The following is a 12,589-nucleotide window of genomic DNA, read 5'->3' as shown; positions in this document are numbered from 1 at the left end:
TCCAAAACATCTGCAGTACACTTGAGGTCTGCTCCCACCCACTTAGGTGCACAATGCCTGTGATCTCAGTCAGTGTTGCAAATGCAGGAATGCACTTTGTGACCCATATCAGCTGACAGAGGCACCCCGCCTGGACTGGTCCAGGCCTGGAGATCCGGCCTTTGTGCACTTCCAGTGCTGTTGATTTGGGAGACAAGACCCACAGAAACGCTGGCCATAGCCCACGCAGTAGTCCACTGCTGACAATGGACTCGGTCCTACCCCCTCTGCCTGCAATGATGCATGCCCACACCAGAGGCACCAGGAAGAGACACTCGCACACCACCTGCAATCACAGAGTCAGGAGTGCACAAAGCCCAAAGCCACTTTGGCACTGGCCTCGGTGTACAACCTGCTCCAGTAATCTCCATCAGAGCCTGTTACCCGTGCTAGCCCCATGTCCACGATCTCAGGCCAAGCCGGCATGCTCTCTCCTCTGCTTGATCTTCCACCCTATCCCAGCTTCTTCTCTCTGCCTCAGATCCTCCATTTCTCTTGGTTCCAGATGAAAGTGGCCCTTCCTCAGATCAGTGAGGAAAGCGGAATACTCCGTTTCTCCGTCTTTTTTCCTTCGGAGTGGATTATGTATTCAGCCACTTTTTTGCCCAATCGTACCTTTGTCTGGTGTCTGTATATTTCAGATGCTCCTGAGATTTTTTTTTCTCTGTCTGTAGTTGTTGAATTTGTTGAAATTTCAGGAGGAGATATCAGGAGCACCCCTCACGGCACCATTTCTCTGAAGTCAGTTGACTTTTTTCTTATTCAGCACAATATCCTCTACATCAGGGGTCCCCAAACTTTTTACACAGGGGGCCAGTTCACTGTCCCTCAGACCGTTGGAGTGCCACCACATACAGTGCTCCTCTCACTGACCACCAACGAAAGAGGTGCCCCTTCCGGAAGTGTGGGGGGTGGCAGATAAATGGCCTCAGGGGGCCTCATGCGGCCAGGGCCGTAGTTTGGGGACACCTGCTCTACATCCATTCACATTGTTGCAGATGGCAAGATTTCATTTTTTCTGATGGCTGAGTCATATTCCATTTTTGATATATGTATATATATATATATATTTATATATACATATATATATATACACACACACATACACACATCACCTCTTCTTTATCCATTCATTTATTGATGGACATTTAGTTGATTTCCTATCTTGGCTATTGTAAATAATGCTGAAATAAACATGGATGTATATGTCTTTTCAATTTTTTTTTTGGGGGGGGAGTAGTTCTTTAAATAAATACCCAGAATTAGAATTACTGGGTCCTACATTATCTTTTATTATATAGCATTTGTTTTTCAGTCTATTTAGTAAGGTATAAGTATTGCTAACTCAGCTTTTCCTTTTCTTTTTCTTATTTTTCAAGTGAGAGGAAGGGCGATAGAGAGACAGACTCCCACATAAACCCTGACTGGGATCCACCTAGTAACCCCCATCTGGGGCCATGCTTGCAACTGAGTTATTTTTAGCACCTGAGGCAGAGGCTCCATGGAGCCATCCTCAGCAACTAGCACTGATGCACTCGAATCAATTGAACCATGTCTGTGAAAGGGGAAGAGAGAAAGAAAAAGAGAAGGGGGAGGTGTGGAGAAGCAGATGGTTGCTTCTCCCATGTACCCTGGCTGGGAATTGAACCTGAGACATCCACATGCCAGGTGGACACTCTACCACTGATCAAACTGTCCAGGGCCAGTTTTTCATTTTCATTTCCATTTCTTAAAATATCTTTCCCATTCCTTTACCTTCAGTCTGTGTGTCTTTTAATCTGAAGCGCGTCTATCATAGATAACAGATGTAAGGAAGGATCTTTTTTTGTTATCTATTCAGCCTCTATATAAAACTAATTTTTTCTTTAAAAAGTTGTTTCATCCTGAATTGGATCTATGTAGTAAAATACATAGATATTTGCATTTTTTTATATATTTCTTTTTCTGATTATTCATTCTGAAATTCCACTGAAAAATAGGACATCACATTTGAATTTTAGAACAGAGATTTATTTATTCCATTACACCTTTCAGAAACCCAAAGGAAGTGTTTGAATTTAGATTTAGATTCTCTAGAAATTTAAGCATGAGTATAAATTTGACTTAGACTATTTGATTATTCTTATCTTTTCAATAATCTTGTAATAATAAGTTTTATATTTCAGTAAATTGGCACTAGAACAATGAAATATTCATTTCCTTTTTTTGAGTCTATCTCTGTATTAACATCTTAATTTGTACCATTTGCAAAAAATTAGATCATAAATATATGTCAATCCATATATTTACTTTAATATTTACAAATATTCTATGTACTTGATATTTTACTATGTTTCCTTTTAGAGTCTTATTAAAAGTATTATTTTTAAATGGAATATATATTTATTTCCAAAGTACAACTAATTATAATTAGTTAAACTTTTTGGTCATCAAAGAAGACTCAAAGAATTAACTCAAGTTGTATAAAGTAATTTTTGTATATGACAGGATAATTGATTTGTTCTTTCATTTTCATATTACAAATCTTTGCTAATCAAAATACACATTAAATTAAATTTTACCTAAATTTATTAAAAATTAGAACTGTTCAATTTTTATTTCCTTCTAAATACCTCTACCATAGATGAGAATAGTGGTTTTACCTATTAAAATTGCTGCTGTATAGTTATAGAATTTGAATTTTTGAATTATTTGATTAAAATATTCTACTTATTATATACTATTAATTTGTCTTAATTTATCTTAACAGCTTCCTCTACCAAGACAACATATATCAGCTACAGCAATCATTCAATCTGAAACAGGGAAATGATACAATATGAAGAAATCTGGTATGCGAAAATAAATATGATGCCACCAAAATTCACTCCTGGAGATCTCTGTAGACTACAATCAATCACATCAATAGTCAATCTTGTAAGGACCAAAAAGTAGCCATGAGCCAAAATGTATCAATAACAGAGAGTAAAGAAATCCTTTTTCTACAATACCACCAAGGAGTGTCAAGCTAAAGTATCTCTTACTCATAAGCAGTTAAAAAATAAACCACAAAAGGAAAACTAATGTTAGCTTGTGAAAAAAAAAATGCTGTTGAAATAAACCATGTCTGATGTTACTCTTGTAAGTATTTTTCTGTGATTGTGAGAACTCCTGTTCCTGTCCCACATTGTTCAACTTGTATAAGACAATGAATTTGTTTCTTGTAATGGCTGACTGGATCGAAGCCCTGGGTTGTGCTAAAAATAAATGCAATGGTTGACGCATGCAATTTTTTATACAAATAATTTATTTCTAATAATAAAGGAATGTTTTGCAAATGTTGAGAGCTGTTTCGTTCCAGTTTTAAAACCAGGGAAAACAATTTCCAGTTGGTACTTCTGCTGTTACTTACCTGCTGCTCTAAAAGCCCAAGGACATACCATTTCTGTGCAGAATGTGTTTCCCTACATTCATGCATATATAAAGATTGTCTTTTAATTGTATATAAAACAGAATGATTTGTGTAAGATTTTGCGACTATTTCAAGACTTATGTGGGGTAGTTTTCATAGTAATTGCTTCTTTTATGGAGAATCAAGCTCTAGCTTGAGGTGAATTGCTTCAGGTGTCACAATTAACTAATGATGAATTAAACTTTACTTGGGGGGAATGTAATACAAAAATCATCATTATTTTTTTTAGGTGAGAAGAGGGGAGATAGTGAGGCAGACTCCTGCATGTGCTCTGACTGGGATCCACCGGGCAACCCAATCTTGGGCTGATGCTCGAGTACCAAGCTATTCTTAGCACCTGAGGCTGATGCGCTCCAATGGAGCTATCCTCAGTGTCTGGAGCCACTCTTGAACCAGTTGAGTGACTGACTTCAGGAGGGGAAGACAGAGAGAAAGGGTAGAGGGTGGGGTGAGAAGCAGATGGTCACTTCTTCTGTGTACCCTGATCGGGAATTGAACCTGGGATGTCTATATGTGGGGCCGATGCTCTATCCAGTGAGCCACTGGCCGGGGCCAAAAATCACCATCTTAAAGTATATGAGAATTTCATGAAATTTTCTGTTTTCTAAGTCACAACATTTACCTAATGAAATACTCCAAGGTATGCAATAACATTTTCTCATCTGGGTCTAGTATCCACTGAAATCAGTGAGGTAATGGGCCTTACCTGGTTCATTCTTTGAAGCTCATCATTAGCATATTTATTCCCTTGGGATCACTAAAGAAACCACAGTTCAGATAATATGTCAATGCTTTCTTATTTTCCAAATGAAAACATTCATTGGTTCATAGAACAGTATAATTAAAGAGACAAGGAGAGTACAGGGAGCTTGTGTCATGCTAATAAACCATGCTAGGATGGATAAAGGAGCCTGTTAAAGGCTTTCAAATCTGTTCCCATTTTCATCATGGGCTCCTCTATTCCATACAATCCCACACATCCATCAAGTCAATGGGTCTCTCCAATCATTTTGTTAGTAAATGTTCTCTCTGCTGAGTTAGGTTGGATGGCTCATTGCACTCTTTATAGATATAAAGAGCTGTAAGTGCTGTGTAGCTTCAACCCAAATATCGACAGTCATTTTATTTAATACAGAGAGAGTTGAGGTAGCGTAGTTCAGTCTCCTTCAACATACGGTAACATTCCTAGATACCCACACAGACAGACAGCTGCATATAGAAAGAAACCTGTCCTTATTGACTTTTGTTGGGTTGCTCCTAGTAGTATTTGTTGTTTGTAGATAACATTTAAATCAAGGAGTAAGGGTACTATTTTCTAGTTGTCAGATCATCTAAATTACTGATAAATATAACCCTCTAATCAGGATCCTAAGCCCATTTTCTAAGGGTGCCTTTTTAGATAAGACTTAATATAAAACAAAATAAGATCATAACTGCATAATTAGCAGTTCAGAACCAACAGCCATACCAAGAAGTAATTGTATCAATAATTGTATTTTACTTTCTAAGTTGACAGTTTTCTTTGCATTGAAGATTATTAGTGGCTCTTAAGACTTTTTTTTACTTCATTTTTACTAGTAGGTATCCATGTTTGGTTGAGAAAAATGCTTGAATTTTCCATGCCTTGCATATCTTTCAGAGAGCAAAATTTAAGTATATTTTCATTTACTGATGGACTCTTTCATCAGGGTAAGGGGACGTAACAGGGTGATTATGAGAGCAAAGCTTGCTCTGAGGCCAAAGGTAGGTTTTTATTATTATCATTATTATATTTTTTCATTTAAGGTGTTAGGAAAAAAATAACAATGCACATAATTCAGGACATCTCAAAATTGTTCTTCCTATTACAAACTTAATACAAACTTGCCATTTGTTTTTCCTGAGTACTTTTATAAGTAATTGATACTTGTTCCATGTTCTACAAAATCTTATTTTACTTATAAAAGAATTGAATAATAGTTCTGGTGGGTTTACATATGCCAATCATACTTTATAACATTATCTCAATGAGAAACTTTCTTCCTGATGAAACTAGACACCACCCCCACCACCCCCCGCCCCAGGCAGTGGGAGTCAAGTCCATCAACCTCTTACAGTAGGTGCTGGAGAATTCTGACCTCCATTGTGGTGGATTTCTCAAGGATTTTGCTCCATTGTGGTGAATTTCTCAGGGATTTTGCTGAGGGTTCAGAAGGTGGTCGTATAGGCTGTGACAGTATGGGGAAGCATCTTGTAAGGAGAAGAATTTAGGATGTGCTAGTAGTGGTTCCTAAGTCCCACACTTTAAAATAAACTGCCTGTGTGCTATAGATAAGCAAATAAAAATTGCATGGAAAATATAGTATTATATTCTTTAGAATCAACCTTGTGTTTTATTCTGGTCAAGAAATGTCACATCTAATCTCAGCATGCCAGAGGGAATGCTAAAAATGTAGCCCAAGGTAGCAGTCAGCAAATGTCACTAGTATAAGATGAGCGATATATTAGTGTGACCTTGGACCAAATCTGACCTCAATGTTTAAAAAAGTTTTTAGCTTATACTAGTTAATATAATATTTAAAGAGGTCTAAATCAACGATGGTTGTTGATCTGTCACAAACTAATTTTCTTGTTAACAAAAAATACTTAAAAATTTAACCTTAAAAGAGGGCCCATTGGAACATGAACAACAACTGAATGGCTAAACTTAATTTTTAGTGTTTATCAGAAATTTTTACAAAAACCGTGGCACATCGGATGAATAGGATTTCACATTTTTAATTTGAATTAAATACCCTCTTACAGGAACTCTCACTAGGAAAGAAAGTTTGTGTCATTTATATTTTCTTTTCTTTTTAACTCTATATTCTCTATTATTTACCAATGACAGTATAGAAAAATAGTAACACTTTTCTAAATTATATTAGCCAACATTCGTATATATTTAGTAAAAAGTAGAAAAAAATAGTATTCTTAAACTCTCTTATGCACCTTACCAGTTTTTCTCATTTCACTTATTTAATTTCTTTTCATGTCAGTATTTTCATTTATCTTTTAGAATAAAATTGCTAAAAATAACAGTGAGGTTGCGTGAAAGGATAATTGAGAAATAATAACAGATTGTAGAATACTCTAATCATATAATCTTTAGAAAGGATTCATTTTGCTTCCAGTATGGTTTCCCTTTGATAAAGATATAAATAATAAAGAAAATTTTGACCACATCTAGAAGAAAACCTTCCTTGAAAAAGAAATTATGTCTATTAATGTTCCAAATCTTGCTAATAGTCACTCTTGGAAAATGCCATATTATAGACACAGTTGCAAAAAGCAGGACCATAGTTACCTTCAAAAACCATCTTATCTGGCTGTTTTGCTTCGCTTTTTCTCTTTTTAATTTTTTTTCAGCATAATCTTTAATGATGTTATTACTTTTGGGTGCCATTATTTCATCATTTAACCCTTTACTAGGACCATCAGAATATTTTTCTCTATGTTGAACTCAATGTATTTCCAAGGTAAAATCTCATATATTTTGACTTATATGTCTGTTTTCACAGCGGTAAGAATGAAGAAAAAGAAATTTGACCTATTAAGTACTTGTTTCTTATTGCTTACTGCTTAAATAAATAGCTTCGGGAAAACTAAATTGGAGAAATAACTTGTTACAAAGTCAGGAAGGACAGTGTGTATTAGGCCCTATAAACATAGAGGAATTGACCATATAATTACTTGGATGTATGAGTGATGAAGCTGTGGAAACAGGAAACACAAATGAGTAGTGTAATGTTCCAGTTTCTAAAGTAAGTAAAAGAGATCTTTTACTAATGATGTCAGTCCCATCAGGGAAGTTCACTAGACTGTAAGATGATGTTTGAAAACTCATACAAATTATTAGCATATTAAAGCCTAATTTGGAAAGTTATAAATATAATCTACATATAGAGATAAAACGAACAAGTCAAAGGTTTTATTCAAGTCATTAACTAATAAGAGAACCAGTAAGATATGAAAACTAGTACAAAGAGCATTTGAGAAGCTAGTAGATATATACTTTATATGACTATAATTTCTTATAATATTTTATATATATGGATAAATCAGATGACTAGATACTAAACTAGTTTGATGTCCTATGATATAATAAATCATAAACATGGAAGCTATTCCACCTGACAGATATTATTTGAATCTACTGGATAGAAATTAACAAATTAACCCCTGTACCTACAGAACTATAAAGTAGAAATGCTGATAGAAATTCAAATGCAGCACCATGCTGAATGAATAACCAGTAATATCTTTTGCCTATTTCCAAAGTTTTATTATTATTATTATTATTATTATTATTATTAAGTGAGAGGCTGGAAGGCAGAGAGACAGACTCCTGCATGCACCTCAACTGGGATCCACCTGACAAGCCCCCTACCAGGCAATGCTCTGCCCATCTGTGGCCACTCTTCCATTGGTCTGCAATCAAGCTATTTTAGCACCTGAGGTGGAGGCCATGGAGCCATCCTCAGTGCCTGGGACCAACTTGCTCAAACATTTTGAGCCATGGCTGCAGGAGGGATGCGGGGGAGGAGGGAGGAGAGAAGAGGGGAGAGAAAGAGAGAAAGAGAGGATGGAGAAGGGAGGAGAAGCAGATGGACACTTCTCCTGTGTGCCCTGACTGGGAATCGAACTTGGGACTTTTACATACCAGGTTGATGCTCTACCACTGAGCTAACCGGCCAGGACCTCCTATTTCCAAGTTTTGAGTAACTTTTCTGATAGGTTATATTTTATTGTTTCTGCCTCACCTAATTTCAAGCATTAGATCACTATTAATTGAATAATAAAGATCATAAATACACCTCTAAGACCATGGTAAGATAATCCACGTTAGTAATCGATAGGTTTAATTATTCTTTCCTAACTTACTCTTTACTGTGTCTCCAGTTCAGAGGCTGCATTGAATAAGAGATATGGAGGGTAAGTGTGAATAAATGGGTAGTTGCTTTCAGCTAAGAGTTCCCTATCTGGCAGTTTCACAAATAATCTAGGAAAATGTAACTTCTTCTCTCTCCACCCTAACCCCTACCCAGGTACTGTCATCTCTAGTGAATATTTTCCCTCCCTTTTTGTAGTTTATTGCCCAAAAAGAAAAAAAAGTAAATTTTTAAAGAGTCTCTCTGAAAATGACAAACCATGGATAATTTACGCTCTCTCCATATTTATCTTCTGTTTGTCACTGGCTATTAAACCTGTCCCATCCCAACAAAGCCTTTCCTGGGATTCTTCCATGGGCATCTTCCAGGCAGGAGAAGCAAGAATGAAGTCTTCTTCATCAATGGGCGGGAGTGAAGAGGGGCAGGTGTGATGAATGGGGCTCTGCTTCTCTACAAATACCCTAGAATGTGAGGAACCCTAGCCACCCTTCCCTCCCCCTTACACTCTAGGCTGCAGAGCAGGTTAATGGTGAGCATAAGGACACTCTCTTTCCATATGGAACCCATTTTCTGAATGGAGTACTAGAAGCTTTGGAGTTCAATGGTCCGTTTTGAGAATCTTTACTAACTTGGGAAGAGGAAGCAGTGGTAGCCTGTGCAAGGTAACATTATAAAATAGATAAAACATGTTTTATTGATTCTTCTTTCTCCATTTATTTTCTCAAAATGTTTTTGAATGTCCTTATATCTCTTGACCATTTTGCCCAGGTGACCAGCATCTTCAGTGTACATTCTAGGGGCTCAGAGACCCCCTTTTCTCATTTTCCATTTTTGGACTCACTGACACTTTCCTGTGAAACAATGCCTCAATTCCAAATTGCTTTTCTGTCAAAGCTGTCCCCGCCCCCAACACATACAGATAACAAAGGCTCCTGGGGAGCTACTGCAGCTGGATTTTAAGGAATAAACCATATAATTAAGATAGTTTAACCATTAATTTTATTTAGAAACTATTTACTGAGTATCTACTCTGTAGCAGATGTTATCAATACTGAGAATAAAGCAGTGGGGGGAAAATAGTTAATAAGATAATAAGTCTTAAGAAGTGAAAAAAATTATCAGAGAAAGTAGATAGAAAAGGATTATTAGATAGCATTTGTAAAGTAGAGTGCAGGGTTCAAGTTTGAGGTAGAGTGGTTAGAGAACATTACATTTGAATAAAGGCCTAGAGAAAATGAGGGACTGTTCTATGTAGTGTTCTGGGGAAAAGAATTCTAGGCAAAGTACTAGCAAAGAGACCTGAGTCCTGAGGCAGGAGCATGTCTAGATCAGGGGAAGGGGCAGGGGGAGGGGAAGTGGAAGAGGAAAGGTATTGGGTGGTGTAGAAGATCTTATAGGACACTGTAGGTCATGAAAGAACTGTAAGTTTCATCGTTAAGTGATGGAAGACCTTTACAGGATTAACTGAGTCCTTCTGATGCTGTAATGAGATGAGATTAGCCTCCAGGAGGCAATGGCAGCAGGATGGACAGCAGTTATAAGACTCTTGGGGGAGCCAGGGTAGAGATAATCATGAATCGGGCTAAATACAGTAGTGGAGCTCGTGAAAAATGGTTAAAATCTGTATATTTTGACAAAATATCCTGCTAATTTGCTGATCAATTACATAGACACCAAGAGAGAAGGATTATCCCAGGGCTGACATCCTGAGGAACTGAAAGGGTGGCGTTGTGGTGTTGCTATTTACTGAGCTGAGGAAGATCTAGAAGAACAAGTTGAGGAAAATATAATTCATACTAAAGTATGAATGTCTAATATCTCTTCCCACTCAGGCTCATTAATTTGTATCTTTAAAGATGCACAGGTTGCCCTGGCCGGTTGGCTCAGTAGTAGAGCATCGGCCTGGCATGCGGGGGACCTGGGTTCGATTCCCGGCCAGGGCACATAGGGGAAGCGCCCATTTGCTTCTCCACCCCCACCCCCTCCTTCCTCTCTGTCTCTCTCTTCCCCTCCCGCAGCCAAGGCTCCATTGGAGCAAGGATGGCCAGGGCGCTGGGGATGGTTCCTTGGCCTTTGCCCCAGGCGCTAGAGTGGCTCTGGTCGCGGCAGAGCGACGCCCCGGAGGGGCAGAGCATCGCCCCCTGGTGGGCAGAGCGTCGCCCCTGGTGGGCGTGCCGGGTGGATCAAGGTCGGGCGCATGTGGGAGTCTGTCTGACTGTCTCTCTCTGTTTCCAGCTTCAGAAAAATACAAAAAAAAAAAAAAAAAGATGCACAGGTTGTTAATTGGAATGACTCTAGAAATCCTGAGATGAATTTGGGGATATGCAGTACTATGAGAATAAGCATTTGTTCCCTCTGAGATGTTTTCAACAAGGTCTCAGGTCGTTTCCTGATGTGACCAAACCCTTCTCTCTTTTCTTAACTCCTTCTTCTAGGGAAATCCTTAGCTGATTTCTTTTTTCTCTCCCTAGTTATCTCTATAGCACTTATCTACTTCCTGAACCTTATCTCAGTTATTCTGGGGTTATTTTTAAATTTGTTTGATTATTGTTATAGTTGTTGATATGGTGTTGGTTTCCCCAGCAATGGCTTGTGAGTCTTTGTATCAACTTTTACCCCTAATTTTCTATTTCTCTGGCTTCTGAACTATTTAAAAGTGAATTGTGCCCCTCAGAATCTACCCAAGGAGAATTATCCCTTACCCCTAATATTTTATCCCAATCAAGACTTGTTTTGGCAAAGAAACTCAGCTACCTTCTCAAAAAGTGTAACTGAATATAGAATAAGTAAATAAAAGGGCTAGTGCCTGAAATCATAAACATTAAGGGGCTGCAGGAATATGTTACTTCAGTGACATTGTCTTCTCATATAAGAACTTCCTATATCCAAAAAGATGGCCCTTTTCTCTCAGTTATTACCATATTTCATTCATTCAATCATTCCTTTACTTATTCTTGCAATAAGAGCAATGTGTAGAGTCGTACATTATTTCTTGTGCAAAGATGCAAAGAACTTCCTAGCCGGGAGGAATGATAAAACACCTAATTATCATAATTATAACACAAATGATGAGGGTTAAGATTATGAAGCTCTTATTTTATGTCAGTTTGCAAAGTGTTATACTGGAGTAATTCTTGCAACAACCTTATGTGATAGGCATTGTTATTATTATTCCTGTTGATAGATGATGAAATAAAGACAAAGAGGGATTAGTTAACTTGCACAGGATCAGATAGCACACAGGTGGGGAGCTTACACAGAGCTGCAGTGTCAGTCCGGACCTTACTAGAGTGGTAAGGCACTATAGGGAAAACCAGGCACAAGTCTAGGAAAGAAGTTCCTGAAATCTTTTGGTGTTTTGATATCAGTATGTCATGCGTTATTTGTCCTAAGAGAGCTATCCAACTTTCTTGGCTTTGGGAAATATATTTAGATGGAGGAATATTCTTTGGATATATTCAAGCTGGTGTCAACTTTCTTATTTGATGGAGAGTTTTCATTTTTAGTCTGAGTTGCCTCTAATGTGCAATTTTTAAAGTTATCCATGCATGTCACAAGACCAGGTATAGAATATAGACCTTTTCCTCATGGTTCATGATTAATCTTACTTGAAATTTTTGAAATACTATAAACTAAATCAGAGAAAAAAAATGACAAGACCACTTGAGGAACATATTTACAACTTAGTGATAAATTCACACGTCAACCTAGTCTTATAATTTACTATATTGAAGATAACTTTACACAGAAATTCAGTCAAATCTTTTGCAAATATGTTCTTATTATACCCTTGTGGTGGCAAGCCATGATTGTTTTTTTCATGCACAGGTAGTTTCTTAGGTACCTAGTGCGTGATCTCCTTCATAAGATACAGTCAATATTATCATGTCTTCCAAAAATAAAGATCAAGAATGAAGATGATTGAAGTTCAGTGTCAAATTATTCACCAGTAATTGGGTGGCTCAGTGGATAAAGCACTGACCTGGTGCACCAGAGATCATAGGTTTGACTCTTGGGCAGGGCATGTACAAGAAGCAATTAATGAGAGCACATCTAAATGGAATGATTATTGATGCTTCTCTCTCTCTCTCTTTCATCTTCTCTCTATCTCTCTCAAGTCAATGAAAACAATGTTTTTTAAATATATAGAACCTCACAATCTACCATGCTGGGCTAATCCCTCCTCTCT

At 37.5% G+C, this 12,589-nt stretch overlaps 1 protein-coding gene across 1 annotated transcript in view; it reads left to right on the top strand.

Annotated features, from left to right (window-relative positions):
• The window catches only part of GRM8 (glutamate metabotropic receptor 8), an 822,068-nt gene extending 818,793 nt beyond the window's left edge, over positions 1–3,275 (top strand). Inside the window, exon 11 of the mRNA XM_066362590.1 lies at positions 2,789–3,275. The gene's annotated coding sequence lies outside the window, so the exon portion shown is untranslated. The remainder of the gene's footprint in view (positions 1–2,788) is intronic.
• Positions 3,276–12,589: the final 9,314 nt, after the last annotated feature.

This window comes from Saccopteryx leptura, chromosome 2, assembly GCF_036850995.1.
Source record: "Saccopteryx leptura isolate mSacLep1 chromosome 2, mSacLep1_pri_phased_curated, whole genome shotgun sequence".
Lineage (NCBI taxonomy): Eukaryota > Metazoa > Chordata > Mammalia > Chiroptera > Emballonuridae > Saccopteryx > Saccopteryx leptura.
This window is presented reverse-complemented; position numbering and strand designations above follow the sequence as displayed.